At 46.6% G+C, this 19,468-nt stretch overlaps 1 long non-coding RNA gene across 2 annotated transcripts in view; it reads left to right on the plus strand.

Moving 5' to 3' along the window:
• The first annotated feature begins 1,046 nt into the window (after positions 1-1,046).
• LOC127484425 (uncharacterized) overlaps positions 1,047-19,468 on the plus strand; it is a 44,773-nt gene continuing 26,351 nt past the window's right edge. Inside the window, exon 1 of one of the 2 annotated variants that reach the window (XR_011383292.1) lies at positions 1,047-1,210. This is a non-coding gene — a long non-coding RNA (uncharacterized lncRNA). The remainder of the gene's footprint in view (positions 1,211-19,468) is intronic. The other variant, XR_011383291.1, reaches the window with a different exon arrangement.

Here is a 19,468-nt window from a genome sequence, read left to right on the forward strand (position 1 = left end):
GAACCCCACCTCCACTCCTCACAACCTCCACCACTCACCATCTGCCTCAGTGAACTCCCACAGGGATTTAGGCTCACCGAGTATTGCTGGTCCGTAATTTTTCTTTTTTTCTTTCTTTCTTTTTTTTTTTTTTTTTCTTTTGACAGGCAGAGTGGACAGTGAGAGAGAGAGACAGAGAGAAAGGTCTTCCTTTGCCATTGGTTCACCCTCCAATGGCCGCTGCAGCCAGCGCGCTGTGGCCGGCACACTGCACTGATCCGAAGGCAGGAGCCAGGTACTTATTCTGGTCTCCCGTGGGGTGCAGGGCCCAAGCACTTGGGCCATCCTCCACTGCACTCCCTGGCCACAGCAGAGAGCTGTCCTGGAAGAGGAGTAACCAGGACAGAATCCAGCACCCCGACCGGGATTAGAACCCGGTGTGCCAGCGCCGCAAGGCAGAGGATTAGCCTAGTGAGCCGCGGCGCCGGCCCATGATTTTTCTTTGCTTAACTTCCTGGGAATTGTTGAAACAGTTACTTCAGGGTTGTTGTGAACTGTATATAAGGTATCCAATAGCACACTTTCGTGATTCAATGACAGGAACATTGAGAATTTGTCCATCTCAATCTCAGTATAAGAAAGAAGGAGAAGGCATTTAGAGTGGTGATTAATACATTGCTTGGGATGTCCATGTGCTATACTGGAGTGCCTGGGTTCAAGTCTTGGCTCTATTTCCAATTCCAGCTTCCTGTTGATCCACACCCTGGAAAGTAGCAGGTGATGGTTCAAATGATTGGTTCCCAGTCATCTGCCCAGAGTTCCTTGCTCCTGGCTTCAGCTGGTCCAACTGCCTGGGCATTTACAGGCATTTAGGGAGTGATCCAGTGGATAGACATTCTCTCTCTCTCTCTCTCTCTCTCAAATAAAATTAAGATTTTTTAAAAAGGAAAATAGGGGTGATGTTCTGGCACAGAGGGTTAACCTACCCCCTACAATGCTGGCATCCCATATGGGCACCAGTTAGAGTCCAGGCTGCTCCACTTCCAATCCAGAGTTCCATCATCCCGACCACACAATCATCCAGAACGTCACCTGAATTCCGTTGCTAACAAGGACCCTCTGTGAGCCGTGTGCCTTCCTCCTGCCTCACTCAGGGGAACCTGATCTGAAGACCTGGGCTGAGAAGTCCTCGGCTCTGCCCCCTGAACTGTCCCCAGCATTCACATTTCAGGTACCTGTCTGGCTTTGTTGGGGATGGAGGGAGAAGAAAACCCTTTCTTAGGCCCTTGAAGGAAGGGTTTATAACAGAAGACTGAACAACAGGGAAAAACACACACATGCATTTAGTATGTTTTATCCCAGACAAGGGAGCTTTCAGACACAAAAAGAATCAGAGAAGCCTGTGTACCGATGAAGAGTGGACGGTAGGGCAGAAGTGGGCGCGGTCAAAGACAGCACCATCTAGTGGTCAAAAACCGGGGACAATGTAGCGAAGCCTGTTGGTTCAGACCTTGCTCCGGGTCCTTGGGTCTCCAGAGGTCAGGTTGCTCTTTCCCTCCAGGTGTAGGGAGGGCGTTTTTTTTTGTTTTTTTTTTTTTGTTTTTTTTTTTTTGTTTGTTTGTTTGTTTTGACAGGCAGAGTAAACAGTGAGAGAGAGAGACAGTGAGAAAGGTCTTCCTTTGCCGTTGGTTCACCCTCCAATGGCCGCCGCGGCCGGCGCGCTGCGGCCAGCGCACCGCGCTGATCCGATGGCAGGAGCCAGGAGCCAGGTCCAGGTGCTTTTCTTGGTCTCCCATGGGGTGCAGGGCCCAAGCACCTGGGCCATCCTCCACTGTACTCCCTGGCCACAGCAGAGAGCTGTCCTGGAAGAGGGGCAACCGGGACAGAATCCGGCGCCCTGACCGGGACTAGAACCCGGTGTGCCGGCGCTGCTAGGCGGAGGATTAGCCTAGTGAGCCGCGGCGCCGGCTGGAGGGCACCTTTTGACCTGCTTCTGGGGAAGGTCAGAACACCCTCCTTAAGTTCTGGGATGTGCTTCCGAGTAGAAGGGTAAAGGGGAGGGTGACAGGGGCCTCCCTGCCTCTGCTTTTTTCTCAAATGCCAAGGAGGCACATTTTGGAGGTAAGAATCCTACCAGATGTTTCTGCCCAAGGCTGCCCTTCACCATATCATGTATTGCTAGACCTACCAGGAGAGGAACAAGTGCATTTCTTATTTCCAGTACTGTCTGTTCAGGTCTTTTGCACCCATGTCTTAACTGGATAGGTTGTTTTTTGGTTGCTGAGTATTTTGAGCTGCTGGTATACTCCAGATATCCATCCTTTGAAGGATGAGTAGCTTGCAAATATTTTTTTCCCATTCTGTAGGCTGTCTTAAAGATTTTCCTTTTGGTACAAAACGTTTTGAAATCCATGCAAGCAACAGATCTTTAACAAGTTCAAGAAAAAATGTGTATTATGAAAAAATTACTCATAGGCACCAAAATTTGGAGGCACTGAGATAAGCCCACTTTTCTCTTCTTTTTTTTTTTTTAAAGACAGAGTTACAGAGAGAGGTAGAGACAGAGAGAGAGGTCTTCCATCCGCTGGTTCACTCCCCAGGTGGTCACAATGGCCAGAGCTGCACCAATCCAAAGCCAGGAGTCAGGAGCTTCTTCTGGGTCTCCCATGCGGGTGCAGGGGTTCAAGGACTTGGGCCATCCTCCACTGCTTTCCCAGGCCACAGCAGAGAGCTGGATCAGAAGAGGAGCAGCCAGGACCAGAACCGGTGCCCATATGGGATGCCGGTGCTGCAGGCCAGGGCTTTAATCCACTGTACCACAGTGCCGACCCTGCCTACTTTTCCATGAACTTTTTGAAGTAGCTTCACATCTTACTAGCTGTGAGTCCTTTTACTCTTTCAGTTTTGTGTTTTCTTGAATCAGAAGGAAAGTATGAACTTTAAATTATTTAAATCTTTATTTATTTGAAATGGAGAGTTACAGAGACAGGGTAGAGAGAGGGAGAGAGGGGCAGGGAGGGAGGGGGAGAGAGAGAGAGAGAGAGAGAATTAGAATCTTCCATCTACTGGTTCACTCTCCAAAATGGCCACAATGACCGGAGCTGGGCCAGGCCAAAGCCAGGAGCCCAGAGCTCTATAGAAGTCTCCTACATGAATAGCAGGGGTCCTGGTACTTGGAACATCCCATGCTGCTTTCCCAAGCGCATTAACTGGGAGTCGATCTGAAACAAAAGGGCGGGGACTGGAACCAGAGCTCACCGGGCATGCCGGTGTCTCAGGCAGTAGCTTAACCTGCTGCTCCACACTTCTGAGCCCATATATGAACTTTGAAACAGCTCACGGGTCCAAGCCAAATCTAGAAGGAGGAAAATCTTAACAACCAAACCTTTGGAGATTCAGAAGTATTAATTTTCCCACTTAACTGAAGCTGAAACCTCCGTGGCACACACAGTAATGAAGTGACCAAGGAAAGAGTCGCAATTACTTCTCTTTAGTCATTTCTGTGTTAGCATCTAAACTTGGCAGGCACAGACAGAGATTGTTATATCTGGCTCTTTCTTTCCATTTCTGGGTTTATAAGATAATGCACGTAAAACATCTGACGTGACAGCTCTGCCAAGTGGGCAGTAAACGTTAATACAAGGCATTCCACACCGCTGTGTAGATGGTGGAGCAGGCGCGAGGGGACTTAGGAATAGCCCCCATTTTGGTGTTTATATTTTTCCTAGGAGAAGTTAGACATGTGCCTGAAGCGCTGAAGCAGAGACGGCTAGCAGGAGGAGAGCTCCGTGTTTGCTGCTTGTTCATTCCCGTGGGCTTGCACAGGGTTTGTTCCACCGCGGTGCTGCGGCTTGGTTCCCAGTGCGGCAGTGTTGGGGGCAGGTCTGCTGGGAGCGGTTTGTGCCATGGGGCGGGGCATTCATCCAAGCTTGAACGCTTTTCTCCTGGGAATCAGACAGCTATGGCGGCCACCACCCGCGCGTTCTTGCCTCTGCACCTACCTGTTGCCTGGTGCTTTGCCAGCTTGCTGCAAAATAGCTCAAGGTCCTCACCAGGTGCAGCCTCTCGATCTTGAACTTGACAGTTTCCAGAACTGAGCAAACCCCCTCCCCAAATCCTTCCTTATAAATTACCAAGTTGCGGGGGTGGGGTGGGGAGGAGGCTCCAATCGAAAAGGAAACAAAGTTGCTAAGCCTTCACTCAACAAGGCCTCTAAGCCTTTGTTCGAGTTTGCCGCACTTCTGCATCCCAGTGACTCAGCGTTTCCAACAATCCAAGATGGCCCCCAGGGGAGGTACCTAGCCTGACAGGAGACTTCCGTATTCATGAACAGTACGTGTCCTCGGCTGTGATAGGCCCTTGAGGGCGTGCCCGGCTCGTGTCCTGCCTTACCTTTCAGCTGGTTGGCTCAGTTCCCTTGTGCCCTGGACAGCCCCTTTCTGTGTCTATAAAAACTCTTCCCCTCCCAATAAAGTCGAGAACCCCCCACTGCGCCCTGGGCGTTGACTGATCTCCTGGCTGCGGTGTGGTTCCTTTGTCATTGACACTCATCATCCCGCTCCACCCCTGAGCTCCCCAGGCTGGCCCTGAGGAGCTCTATCGGACGTGCTGGGGTAGCACAAGAAAACATGCAGGCATTAATTTTTCAGGATCCTCGAACCACGGAAGCAGTGGGAGGCGAATCCTGATTCCTTGATTCCTTGAGTAGCAGCCACAGCCTCTCAATGATGAAAGACCACGTGATTCAGCTGTCAATCTATGACAAGGAAATTGGGACAAAGGCCATAGGGTTCCATGCAAAAACCTTTCCTGGACAAGTCCATCTCAGGAATTTCTTGTTATCAGAAGACCCTTTTTTTTTTTTTTGGTCTGACTTTGCCCATCTTGTTGAAGGTGGGGAAGCAGCGGAATGAATAATTCAGACAAAACACCATGCATTTCAGCATGTTCACTCTCAGGGGGTCATTTACCATCTGCATCTTCAGAGGTGTTAGTCACTTGACTGCTTTTCTTTCATTTTTTTAAACTTTTATTTAATAAATATAAATATCAAAAGTACAAATTTTGAATTATAGTGGCTTTTCCCCCATAACCTCCTTCCCACCCACAACCATCCCATCTCCCACTCCCTCTCCCATCCCATTCTTCATCAAGATTCATTTTCAATTATCTTTATATACAGAAGATAAATGTGGTATATATTAAGATTTCAACAGTTTGCACCCACACAGATACACAAAGTGTAAAATACTGTTTGAGTAGTAGTTTTACTGTTAATTCACATAGTACAACACATTAAGGACAGAGATCCTACATGGGGAGCAAGTGTACAGTGACTCCCATTGTTGATTTAACAATTGACACTCTTATTTATGATGTCAGTAATCACCCAAGGCTCTTGGCATGAGCTGACAAGGCTATGGAAGCCTCCTGAGTTCACAAATTCTGACCTTATTTAGACAAAGCCATAAGCAAAGTGAAAGTTTGATCTTATTTAGACAAGGTCGTAGTCAAAGTGAAATTTCTCTCCTCCCTTCAGAGAAAGGTACCTCCTTCTTTGATGGCCCATTCTTTCCACTGGGATCTCACTCACAGAGATCTTTCATTTAGGTCATAATTTTCTCCACAGTGTCTTGGCTTTCTATGCCTAAGAAATTCTCATGGACTTTTTAGCCAGATTCGAATGCCTTAAGGGCTGATTCTGAGGCCAGAGTGCTGTTTAGGGTATCTGCCATTCTACGAGTCTGCTGTGTATCCTGCTTCTCATGTTGGATCATTCTCCCTTTTTAGTTCTAACAGTTATTATTAGCAGACACTAGTCTTGTTTATGTGATCCCTTTGACACTTAATCCTATCATTATGGTCAATTATGAACTTAAACTGATCACTTTGACTAGTAAGATGGCATTGGTGCATGCCACCTTGATGGGATTGAATTGGAATCCCCTGGCATGTTTCTAGCCCTACCATTAGGGGTAAGTCCTTGTGAGCACTCTTGTTCCCACTCTTATATTCAACAGGGATCACTTTTCAGTTAAATTAAAACACCTTAAGAATAATTGTGTGTTAATTAAAGAGTTCAACCAATGGTATTAAGTAGAACAAAAAAATACTAAAAGACTTATTTATTTATTTGAAAGGTAGAGTTACAGAGAGAGAGGGAGAACTCTTCCATCACTTGTTCACTTCCCAAGTGGCCTCAACAGCCAGAACTAGGCCAGGCCAGAGGCAGGAGCTTCTTCTGGGTCTCCCACATGGGTGGCAGGGACCCAAGTCCTTGGGCCATCTTCCACTGCTTTCCCAGGCACATTAGCAGGGAGCTAGATTGGAAGTGGAGCAGCCAGGATACGAACTGGCACATATGTGGGATGAAGGCACTGCAGGCAGTGGCTTTAACCCACTGAGCTCCAGAGCTGGCCCCTTGCCTGCATTTCTTGATGCAGAAGACTGCCGCTGCCCATCCTGTCTCTCTTCTCAACCCCTAGTTAGAGAAAACAGATGCTTGTGGACTTGTGTCCCAAGGCAGATGAGCCCTGCCTAATTGGCAGAGGTCATTTGCATGCACTTGAACAGACATCAGAATCTGCAGGGTTGAAAAAAAAAGTAGGGGCTGGCATGTGGTGTAGCTGGTTAAGTTGCCACCTGGGCAACTGGCATTCTATACAGATGCCAGTTCAAGTCCTGGCTGTTCCACTTCTGATTCAGCTCCCTGCTAATGTGATTGGGAAGGCAGTGGAAGATGGACCAAGTGCTTGGGCTTTGGCCACGTGTGTGATACCCAGATGGAGTTCCTGGCTCTTGGCTTCTATTTATACTGACCATTCAGCTATTTGAGGACTGAACCAGTGAATGGAAGACTCTCTCTCTCTCTCTCTCTGTCTCCCCCCTCCCTCCCTCCCTCCCTCTCATTCTGTAACTCTGTCTTTCAAAGAGGGAGAGAGAGAGGGAGAGAGATCTTCTATCTACTGATTCACTCCCCTAAATGACTTCAACAGCCAGGGGTGAGTCAGGCTGAAACCAGCAGCCAGGAGCTTCTTCTGGGTCTCCTACATGGATATCAGGACCCAAGCCCTTGGGCCATCTTCCACTGCCTTCCCAGGCACAGTAGCAAGGAGCTGGATCAGAAGTGGAACATCTAGGACTCTAACCAGTGCCCATATGGGCTGCTGACATCACAGGTAACAGCTTAACCTGCTATACTACAATGCTGGCCCCAATAAATAAATAAATCTTAAAAAAAAAAAAAAAACTCAAGTCAGTGGTAAAATTTTGGATGTTTAAGACCAATGCATTTCCATTTTCTTTCTTTTAAATTTTTTGGTTGTATTTTTATTTATTGGAGTGCAGACAAAGAACGAGACAGAGACAGACAGAAAGCTCTCACCCACTGATCACCTCCAAATGCCTGCAACAGCCAGGACAGAGCCGGGGCTGACGCCAGAGCTGGGAACTCCACCTAGGAGGTCTCCCATATGGGTGGCAGAACCCAAGGACTCTGCTTGTCTGCTCCCTCCCCCTCCCCCCCAAACACAGGGCCTGTAATGGCAGAATACTGGCATCAGGGAGTCGTAGCTGGGACTCGAACTCAGGGACTGTGCTGGGTTAAATACATGTTCCTCATTCTCTATCTCCCTGGGGGTCATAAGCACGGAACTCTCTAAAGGAGATGTAGATTGCATTTGTCCACTCCCATGCAGAGCGGCTTTGTACAGGGGGCCCAAGTACCAATCTCAAGTTCCTCTGAGAGGAGACTCCTGGTCCCAGACCACCATGTGTGCCTTGAAGCATTTCCCATGACCCGGCTTGGGTGCCCTAGGAGGCCGGCAGAAGATGCTCTTCCCATCCAAACCTGAAAGGCTTCTAGAAAGGACCCTCCCTTCCACATGCCCCAGAATTCTAGCAACAGCTGAGTGAACACAATGAAGGGGAAACAGTCGCGGGTGACAGTCACTTTCATCCAGCTATTTTGGTACTTGGCCACTGTCAAATGCCAAAATGCTGTGTTTCCAGCAATGCCCCCATAGCATTTTTAACTCAGCATCATGCTATCAAAACACACACACACACACACACACACACACAGTTCTCCTGCCCCCACCCCCTGTCCCCTTTGGACTCAAGACTCTTCCCCCGCCCCGCCCCCCAGTGGCGGCTGCTGCACAGAGATAAGGTTGTGTGGCATTTTCCCCTGCCATTCCCCATCATACATTATCATAAGAAGGTGCCAGGCATCCGTCAGCCCACAGCCCCTGATTTATGCTCAAAGTTCGGATTATCTATTCGGCTCCAAATCCCTTCAAACGGCCAACTTGATCAAAGAGAAACACAGGCACCAGATAAAATGCGAATCTAGCTGCATGCCACAGAATGACAGGCAGGAGTTGTTTGAGTTTTTTTTTTTTTTTTTTTTAGTCTCCAAACTGTTTCTTCCACCTCCTCATTTTGTCAGGAATTGTTCTTCCTCCACAGCCCAGGACACACTGAGCCACTTGATGGTCCCTCTTGTATCTTTCCCACTGGGATGGGGTGGGGAGCCATTTAAGGGGTTTGTTTCTAGGGTCAGGATTCCCTAGCAATACAATGTGGCTGCAAACCTGGTTCAGCCCAGAGCAGGGGTGGAGGCGCCACCTCAACAGGACGTGGGTCAGTATGCTAACTCTGACAGTGCTTCCATGTGTAAGCAGGAGAAAGCCAAGACAGAAAGGCACAGTCTTCAGTATAGGGCCATCTCCATCTTCCAGTTCTATTGAATACCTTCTAAATCCAATCATTCAGTACACTCACTCAGCAAGCATGAGGGGTCTTCAAAATGTTCAGGGATAATGAAAAAGTGGCTGATGGATTTCAAATAAAATAAAATAGAATAAAATCCTTTTCCACCCAGATAAGCTTCTCTTTTAGTTCCACTCACTAAGAACTTTCTGGAGTACCCTTGGATTTACTGAATGCCTGATGGGGAAAGGCTCCCGTGAATCAAAGAAGTGTATCATCAGAAAACTGAACATGGAGGAAGAAAATGCGTATCTGGGTGATTAAATACAAACATACCAGAGACCGCTAGCTCAAGAGAGAAATCTGAGCCCCATGAATTCAATTACCCCTCCTCTCAGCCCCCATGCCAAATTCCCAGTGAACTGATCAAAGAATTTTGCATAGACCTCAGGGAGAAAAACCTACATCACTCCTGGAAACTAAGCAAGAGTTGTGTTCACTGCAAGAAACTTGGAGGAATTTCTGGAAAGTATAAAGCAGATAAGGCTGGGTGGAGGGAAGAACTTAATAACCTACAGGTCACCATGCTGAAAAGGAAAATGTTCATAAAGAGAAAAGAGGGCCCAATGCTGTGGTGTAGTGGGCTAAGCAGCCACCTGCGATGCTGGCATCCCAGAGGGACGCGGTTCAAGTCCCAGCTGCTCCACTTCCAATCCAGCTCTCTGCTATGGCCTGGGAAAGCAGGAGAAGATGGCCCAAGTGTTTGGGCTCCTGCATCTGCTGGAGATATCCAGAAAAAGCTCCTAACTCTTGGCTTTGGATCAGCCCAGCTCTGGCTGTTGTCGCCATTTGGGGAATGAACCAGCAGATGGAAGACCTCTCTCTCTCTCTGTGCCTCCCTCTGTCTGTCTATAACTCTGCCTTTCAAGTAAATAAATAAATCTTAAAAAGAAAAGGAAAAAAAAAGAGGAAAGAGGGAGTTCCATAGACAAAATAAAGGCAAAATGGACCATGGAGGAGACAGCCTAGAGGTAAGTGAGAAAAAAGCAGAATTCTACTGGCCCCTGACAACACACTGGGCTCAGACACCTGTGTGGGACCCAGGTCTGGCCCCAGGGATCTTGGCTGCTCTAGGCACGGTGACATATTCATTCAATAAAGAAAGGGGACAGTGGCACTGAGGACATGCCACCCCAATAGGAGGCACCATGGCATTTGGAAAGGCAATAGTTACCTTGTCCTGCTCCTTCTGCCCTGGAGCAGCTCATAAACTGGGCAAGAACTCTGTTCTTCTCTCACAGTTTTCCTCTGAAGTGGTCGTAAGTCCCTTGCTGCCTTCCCGCCACCCAGAAGACAAGAACATCCTTATCTCTGAAGACCCAGAGTCTCAGAGAAGGGTGTGAAGGGAGAGGTCTTGCTAAGTTACCCCCTGATCCTCACCGATAGATCAGACTCTCTCCAAGCCTCCTTCCACACAACGGCCCATGCCTTCATCAAACCTAGCACAAAATCCACGTGGCTCTTCCTCTTTATTTGGGTCTCAAGCCTCGCATGTTGCATAAAACTCAAATAACTGTGGATGTTTTTCTCTTGTTAATCTGCCTTTTTGTCCCCAGCCATGAACCTAAGATGGGAAAGGAAGATATTTCTTTCCCTCTCTGGGACACTTGGTAAGACCAGCTACCTCCGCTGCAGTCGGCTGCAGCTAATAAGGAGGAGGTGATGTTTCCCTCCAGGTATGGCTACTGCCAGGTGCAGCATTCTCCTCCCCCTGGCCTCCCCTTCTCCCCCTCTGCCACCTGACAAAATAAGCCTGAGCATTATGAGGAGGAACCCAAATGCACCCAGAGGCCATGCCAGCTCCCGGTATCAGAGCACCCGCAATGTCTGGGGGAAAATCACCAAATGAGGAGTCCACAGCAGTACTTCACAAAGGAGCAAGAGCCTAGTGTCCCTTCTAAGCAAAGTTCCTGGAACTAATTCAGGAAAAATTCACCATGTTAATGATTCAACTTGTAATAGTATTATTTTAAAAAGATTTTCTTATTTCCTTGAAAGTCAGAGTTACAAAGAGGCAGAAGCAGAGAGAGAGAGAGAGAGAGAGATCTTCCATCCACTGGTTCACTACCTAAATAGCCGCAACAGCGAGAGATGAGCCAATCCGAAGCCAGGAGCCAGGAGCTTCCTCCAGGCTTCCCACATGGATGCAGGGGCCCAATGACCTGGGCTGTCTTCTACTGCTTTCCCAAGCCACAGCAGAGAGCTAGATCAGAAGAGGAGCCACTAGAACTCAAACCAGCACCCATATGGCATGCTGGAGCTGCAGGCAGCAGCTTTACCCACTACCCCACAGTGGCATCCCCTGCAATAGAATTATAGCAGAAATTTCATCTCTGAAACAGTAGCAGGCATACTAATTGTCTCATCTCATACCAGAGACAATAGCGTCTTTCTTTATTCTTGACCCGGATGCAGAAATACAACTTCAGTGTTGAGGGTTCTTTGTATGGAAGGGATATTGTTGCAAGAATAAGAACACCGTCTCATAATTTGTTGCCATGAGGCTGCTAGGGCCTAAGACATCATATTCCAAATCACCAACTTGGTTGAGAGTGGAGGTTGAAGTCCAGATATTCACCACTTCTCTCTCATGATTCTCATTGGCCGTGACCAAAGCAATGACGTAAGGAAAACCAGGTAACGACTCTGCCAGGAAAGGCAGGAGGTCAAAGGGGAAAGGTCAAGCCGACAATCTACAAGAGAAATAGAGGGGACATGCATTGTCCACCAGTAGCATCCAGTGGCTGGCTGAAGCACTGCCTCGGGTGCACAGGATCCTAAGGTGCTGTGTGAGGCAGCCCATGGCTACTCACAGAAACAGTGGACCAGATTGCTGGCTGACCACCGGCAGCGGGTCTCCATGGAGACAGAGCTCTGTCCCTGGTCAAGAAGGACAAGCTACTTTCGAAAATAGAATTGGCTAATCCTCCGCCTTGCGGCGCTGGCACACCGGGTTCTAGTCCCGGTCGGGGCGCCAGATTCTGTCCTGGTTGCCCCTCTTCCAGGCCAGCTCTCTGCTGTGACCAGGGAGTGCAGTGGAGGATGGCCCAAGTCCTTGGGCCCTGCACCCCATGGGAGACCAGGAGAAGCACCTGGCTCCTGCCATCGGATCGACGCGGTGTGCCGGTTGCATGGTGCCAGCCGTGGCGGCCATTGGAGGGTGAACCAACGGCAAAAGGAAGACCTTTCTCTCTGTCTCTCTCTCTCACTGTCCACTCTGCCTGTCAAAAAAAAAAAAAAAAAGAATTGGTAGAGTGTCACCTGGGAGCTGTGCCCGGGGTGGACAGAGACCTCCCTCCGTGATGATGAGTGGCCAGAGAACTATCTGCAAATATGAAGAGAAGGCGTATCTGAACATTTAGAGCGTGTGTCCCTCACCCTCACCCCTTGCCCTGATGAAATAGAATTACTGCAAGAAACAAGAAAAAAATTAATGAAAGTTGTATATGGAATAATTTTAGATTTGTAGAATAATTGCAAAGATAGTACGGACAGTTGCTATATGCTCCTCATCCAGTTCCTCATAAAAACCATCTTGTATCACTATGGGGCATTGTCAGAACTAAGAAGCCAACACCAGTTTATTGCTCTCAACTGAACTCCATACGTTACTTGGCTTTTGCTAGTTTGTTCATTAGCGTCCTTATCACGTTCCAAAATCTGATACAGGCCATCACATTGCATTTTCGGTAGTTCTCTCCTAATCTGGGGCTTCCTTCACAGTTTCAGTTACCTGTGTTCAACAGCAATCAGTACAATAAGATGTTGAGAGAGAGAGAGAGAGAGAAAGGACACATTCACATAACTGTTATGATAGTCTTGTCATAATTGTACTAATTGGTTATTTTTGTAAGTTTCTTACTCTGTCTAGTTTTTTTTTTCTTTTTTTGACAGGCAGAGTGGACAGTGAGAGAGAGAGAGACAGAGAGAAAGGTCTTCCTTTGCCGTTGGTTCAGCCCCCCAGTGGCCGCTATGGCCGGCGCACCGTGCTGACCTGAAGGCAGGAGCCAGGTGCTTCTCCTGGTCTCCCATGTGGGTGCAGGGCCCACGGACTTGGGCCATCCTCCACTGCACTCCCGGGCCACAGCAGAGAGCTGGCCTGGAAGAGGGGCAACCGGGACAGAATCTGGTGCCCCGACCGGGATTAGAACCCGATGTGCCGGTGCCGCAAGGCGGAGGATTAGCCTATTGAGCCGCAGTGCCAGCCTTCATATGCATTTTCCATGAACTTTTTGAAGACCTTTCATTTGTAGAAGGAAACGTATACTATGCATAGATTCACTACTATATGTTTCGAGCAACCAGTGGGGGCTTTAAAACTTATCCCCGCAGATAAAGGGGTCTCTGTCACCATCATGCTTCTTAGTCTCTGCAAGTCAATCACAGTTTCTCTGCCTTTCCAAGATCTTTGAGTTTTTGGTGAGTACTTGGTATTTTGTAGCACCACCTTTAGTTTGGGCTTGGCTGATATTTTTGCCACAATTAGACTAAGACTATGAATTATGGGGAAAACACCACAGATGGGGAGTGAGTGCCCTTGTCATTGTATCTCATCGGGGGAGATGATGTCATCATGAATTCCCACTGCACATAGTCATCCCTATCCCATGATTATGGTGGTGGTTACCAGGCAGGAGCATCTGCCCGTGTCACACATCAGACTATCTGGGCTCAGTCCCGGGTTCCAGCTCCTGTTTGCTCATCCCCAGTAATGTGCACCCTAGGAGGCAGCAGATGGTGACTCCAGTATTTAGGAGCCTATCATAAATAGGAGAGACCTGGATAGAGTTCCTGGCTCTTAACATGGGCATTGGTGCAGCCTCAGTTGTTGTAGGCATTTGGGGAATAAACCAGCTCTTGGGAGTTCTCTCTCTCTCTCTCTTTCTCTCTCTTTCTCTTTCTCTTTTTGTATTCCCTCCATTCCTCCCTCAAATAATTAATACATACTTTAAAAAAAAACAATTTATATAATGGTCCCCGATTTCTACTCTATTCTTTGGAAGTAAGCTTCCAAGTCCAGCTTGCTCTAAAGAGAAAGAGGGGCATTATACTCCAGGGGTCATTCATCTGTATCATTTTTACTTTTTCTGTAAATAAAATTTATCTTTCCTCCTTCATTCATGTACTTAATTTATTTACATCAGTATGGACTCACATATATTTATACTTCGGTTTATCACCCAATCTGCTTCATTTATTTCTGGCTCAAGTTGTTCCAACTGTGGCCATTTAGGATTCTCTCAGATTGACAGTTCTGTGTCTTTTTACATGACTCTATCCTCCTGTTTTGTGGCACTTCCTTGTTTTGTGTCACTACAAGATACTCCAGGTTCATTTCCTGTTTTCCCAGCCTGAGTTCAAGAAAAATTCACTGCCTTAAGAATCCCATGTCCCTTTCATTGAAGAATGATATTCAGAAACCGAGGTCTATGCATTGCGTGTGCTTGCTGTGACTTGAGTATCCTAAGGAATTGTTTCTCAATTCTCTCAGTGGACAGGACTAGGCAACATGGGTATGTATGCTAACCAGGCATACGCACACCGCTATAGTTACTTTTGCATCTATTCTGTGTATGTGTGTTAAGCTAAACATAAGCTCATACTGATACCTTTACCCCAATGTTGCATGATTCGTCTAGACTGTTCTCCTGGCTGATCTGTAATTTTCCTCCCCAACAGTGAGAGATCTGGTTCCTAGTATCCAACACCCATTTACTTATGTGCTGAATCCCAGTATGGTGAAACAACTTCAGAATCATGAATGTATATCTCCATGAAAAACAACTTTACCCACTCTAGCAATTATACATGGTTCCTCTTCTTTAGTCTTACAGTCTCCAGTCTAAACATTGCTTGCCAAAGTTACTTATAAGATCCCATTCCCCCAACTCCTGCAGTGAAATTTTATCTTACATGCATAACAGTAGATTCATTTGTTAGCCTGCATTCCATACTGGATCTCTTCGCACGTAGTTTTTTTTTAAATACACATACGTTGGTAATACATACTCAGTTCTGTGGGTTGTAGCACATGTGTAGGGTCATGTACACATCACCTAGTATCATACAGAATGATTCCATCACCCTTAATTCTCCTAGGCATCCCCTTTGTAGTCAACATTGCCTTTCCCCCAACCTCTGGCTGCTGTTCATCCATTTTGCACTCTTATAGCTTTATCTTTTCCAGACTGTCATGGAAATGGGGTCATATACTGCATAAACGTTTGGGTCTACTTCCTTTCACTTAGCTACATGCATGTAAGATTCGTCCATGGTGCTGTGTGAAGCACTAACTAAGTCCCACCTTTGGCGTGTTTACCCGTCAATGTTTTGAAGGACATATTCATTGTTTCCCAGTCTTGGTGATTATGGATAAAGCCGTTCTAAACATTTGTTTGAATGTAAACTTTGAAATCACAAAAGTAAATACCTACAGGTGAGAGCGCTGTCTTGTATAGTATCTGTACACAACCACACTGGTTTTATAGAAACTGGCAAACTCTCTTGCAAATAGCTAACAATTTTCCAAAGAGATGTTTTCTTTTTAATTCACACTCTCAGCAACATTCAATGCTGATAAAACAAAATTAGGTCATGATGAATAAAGGAACAATCAGAGAATAGCAAAGAGGATAAAAACTTGCTTTGGTAAATGAGGCTATCATTTTAAGAAAGTGCTCCAGAGAACAGACGAAGATAAAAGATAAACACTTTCAGAGAAAAAGAAAACACTTAATGTATGCATGCAATTAATCTAATAAATATTCCACATAAAATAGTAACTCCCAAATGTAAGAGCAGAGAATGGCAATAGAAATAAAGTTCTTTCACTGAACAAGAGAACAGAAGAATGGAAGGCGCCATCAACTGCTCCAAGAGCTATTTCCAAAAATAATTAAGCAATGAAAATGCTCTATCTTAATCAGAAAACTTTAAAAGAATAAAAAACACAATAACGATAAACATAAAGAGGAAAGCAGAAACACACAAAGCCAGGAGATACAAAGAAAAATAAACAAAAACCATGACTAGTTTGTACAACTCTATGCTGAAATATTTCAAAACTATGGATGCCGTGACCCACATGACAGTAAAATAAAAATTTTACAAATTTACTCAAAATGAAATTAAAGCTCTCATTAGAGCTATAACCACAAAAAGAAATTTGGAATGTATCGAACAGCACCAGCTCAGAGAGATTCATGGGTAAATTTTTTTTCTCAAAACTTCAAGCCCCAGAACATTCATCTGCGCAGGAAATAGCATAGAAAGAGAGCTTGTTGGTTCCCTTCACAGTTAGTATAACTCCGGCTCAACGGCTTGTCAAAGCAGAGACACAGGAGCTCTTCCCTGGTCTGATTTGTGGACGCAAATGTAAACCTTGTAAATTAAACATTCACAAACAGACTCCAGGAGCATGCAAATAGAAACACGCATTGCCAGGGTCAGCCAACCGAACGCCAGGATTACGAAGTGCTGTGGTCTGCGGAGAGCCCTCAGAATGGACCCTGATGAGACAGCGTAAGAGATGGGGCCAGCAGGAGGGGATCAGGTCCCAAGGGTGCTCTCCCTGCCCCCCAGCAGTGAGATGAACACCCTTGTCAGAGGGCTCAAGAAAACTTTGCCCTTCTGCTTACAGACACATGGGGGCACCACCATGAGGTGCTGTTTCCACAGCAGAGAGAAGCCCCTCTCCAAAGTGGAGGCTGGTGTGGGGAGCAACTCGGACTAGACTAAGTTACTGGAATTAAGACTTATTCTATGCATCTGCTCTCCCACAATATGGCGCTGAGAAGGGAGAAACAGCTTCTACACAGCTGCCTCCAGTTCAACCAATAAACTGTAGGACCTGCTCCTGATTGGAGGAGAGCAGCGTACTTGGCGTGTGGGTAGCAGAGTTGGGATTGGTGGAAGAGGACTATAAAGGAGGAGAGACAACATGCACCAGGAACATCTAAGGGGGACATCTAGCTGAAGGAACACCTGTGCAGCCCCCGAGAGAGCCGGCCGGCGGTGTGCCGCTCCCCTGCGGAAGTGGGGAATGTGGCCAGGGGGAACTGCCCTTCCACGGAGGTGGAAGGGACAGTAGCCAACCCGGGAAGAACCAGCAGCAAACCCGGGGAGGGCCGAGCAGACGAAAGAACAGCACAGGGTCCTGTGTCATTCCTCCACGAAGAGGGGGAGCGACATAATGGTGCCGTGACTCGGATATGAAGCCTAGGCAAGGTTTAGTGTCGTTCCTCCATGAAGAGGGGGAACGACAGGCTGGCACTTTGATCATGGACTTCCCAGCCTCCAGGACTGCCAGAAAATTCACCTTTGTTCTTTCTGAGTCACCTACTCTTAGGTATTTTGTTAGAGCAGCAGGGACTGTGGTGCTGTGTCTCATCCCACTATTAGATCAAGAAGAGCAAGTTCCATCTCTCCAGAAGCTGAAATGCACATGATACAAAGCCAAATCCATTTGCCTTAGAGGAAAACTCTTCTTTAAAAAAATATTTATTTTGTTTATTTGAAAGGCAGAGCTACAAAGGGGTAAGGGGTGCGGGAATAACGAGGTCTTCCATCCGCTGGTTCACTCCCCAAAGGCCTTAGCAGCCAGGCTGGGCCTGGCAGAAGTCAGGAGCTAGGAGGTTCTTCCAGGTCTCCCATGTGGGATCAGGGGCCCAAACACTTGGGCCATCTTCTACTGCTTTTCCCAGGCCATTAGCAGGGAGCTGGATTGGGAGAGAAACAGCTGAGTCTCAACCTGGCATCCACAGAGGATGCCAGTATAGCAGGTGTCAGCTTAACCCACTATGCCACAATGCCAGCCCCAAAAGCAAACCTCTTAATAAACTTGATAAAACTCAGAGTGTGTGAAACCATATGTTGAGTTCACAACTGCAGGTAAAACATCAGATGCATTGCCATGAAATCAAGAGGTGACCCAAGCCTGCTATCCCTTCTAGTTTATTACTTTGGAATTGATTTTTTAAAAAAGACAATAAGACAAGAAAGGAAATAAAATTTGGAGTCAAAAATCATACTACCTGATAACATTCATCCATGCCTGTCTAGAACTAAACATTCCACTTAAGGGAATGGCCTCAGTGTTTCAAATATTTTGAGCATCAACTTACAATATGTGTCTCATCCTCAAAGCCTCAGCAATTTGAGAGAAATCAGTAAATATACATCAGTGGGAGAAAGCTGAAGAAGGTATAAAAAGTCAAGTGTGGTTTTATGCATTCACTCACTCTGTCCTTCAGGAATTTGTAAAATGAAGCTTTTCCCACTTTTCTAAGACTGTCACCCAGAGGCCACCTTACCTGACAGATCTCTGATGACCACACTTCAGTAGCGTGCTTCATCTCCAGCACTTTCTAGCTTGTTTCTTTGTTTTATTATTATTTTTCTGGACAACAAATTTTATTACTTGATACGAAAATACATTTCTTTTTATTGTTGATTGTACTGCCCAACGTTCCTGGTCCCATCACCACCACCAAACACGCAGAGCAAGAGAAGAAGGTCAGAGACTGAGGGACCAGCAAGTGAGTGTCCCCGAGGTGGGACAACAGCCACAGGACCAGAGAAGGGGCAAAAGGGAGTGTTTCTAGAATAAAGAGCCCAGGGGACACGAGGCCAATGAAGTAGCCTACCAGCAGGTTCATGTAGAACCTTGTAATCAAAGGAGAGATTTAGAACTCAGTAAGGTGGGAAACTTCTCAAGCAGAGAAGTGGTATTCGCTAGCAGACATGGATAGTCTACTTTCTTCCAGAGACTAGGCTAGAAGACAAGAGCGATTGGGAAGGTTATTGAAATAGTTCAAGTGAGACACATACAGTAAAGGCACAGGTAGTGAGAAGTAACCAAATTTCAGATATTCTTTCAAAATGGTACTGCGAGAATTTGCTAGAGTTGATTGCCAAATACATACACACACACACACACACACACACATACTTGAAACAGGTCATGGAACACAGAATTTAGACATTATTTTTGCGCAAAAAAAGTTTTGACTCTGTGCATATGTAATTTCCATGAACTATTTGGAAACCCCTCATATATGTCAAAGATGACGCTGAAGTTCAGAGTCTGAGCAACGATGCTTCCTTGTATTGAGATGGGAAAAACTAGGAAAGGAGCAAGTTGTATGGTATCCATTTACTTGTGAGTACAAGTAGGCAGAAATCAAGACTGAAATGTAGGCATGCTTGGCTTGACATGTCTTAAGATGCACCCAAAATGACACATTCAAAAGACAGCTGGATACTCCAGTCTCAGACTTCGGTATGAATTTGGAGAATAGAAGTGAGATCTAAATGTGAGAGTATTGGATGACACTTATAAGACCCCAGGAATGGTTGAACTCACCCAGGGATGAATATGGCCAGAGAAGAGGTCCAAGGACAAATTTCCAAAGCACTACCCCCTTTAGATAGGGAAGACTTAAGTAGTATCCTCAAAACAAACCAGGAGAGAAGAGCTCTGGGAATCCTGCAGCCCAAAGGAAAGATGTATCTGAGTCGGAGAGCCAAGGTGCATCAAAATCTGATGATACGTTTAGCAGGACAAAGACAGACAATGACCATAGTACTGAAAAGGCCACTGGCTGTCTGACAAGAGACATTTCAGTGGGGCAGGGTGATGGGAGGGGCTTTCAAAAAGAATGGGAGGAGGGGCTGTGGATACAGCAACTCCACCGAACTCACTCGCCAGAGAGTTCGG

This window comes from Oryctolagus cuniculus, chromosome 17 (genome assembly GCF_964237555.1).
Source record: "Oryctolagus cuniculus chromosome 17, mOryCun1.1, whole genome shotgun sequence".
NCBI classification, from domain to species: domain Eukaryota; kingdom Metazoa; phylum Chordata; class Mammalia; order Lagomorpha; family Leporidae; genus Oryctolagus; species Oryctolagus cuniculus.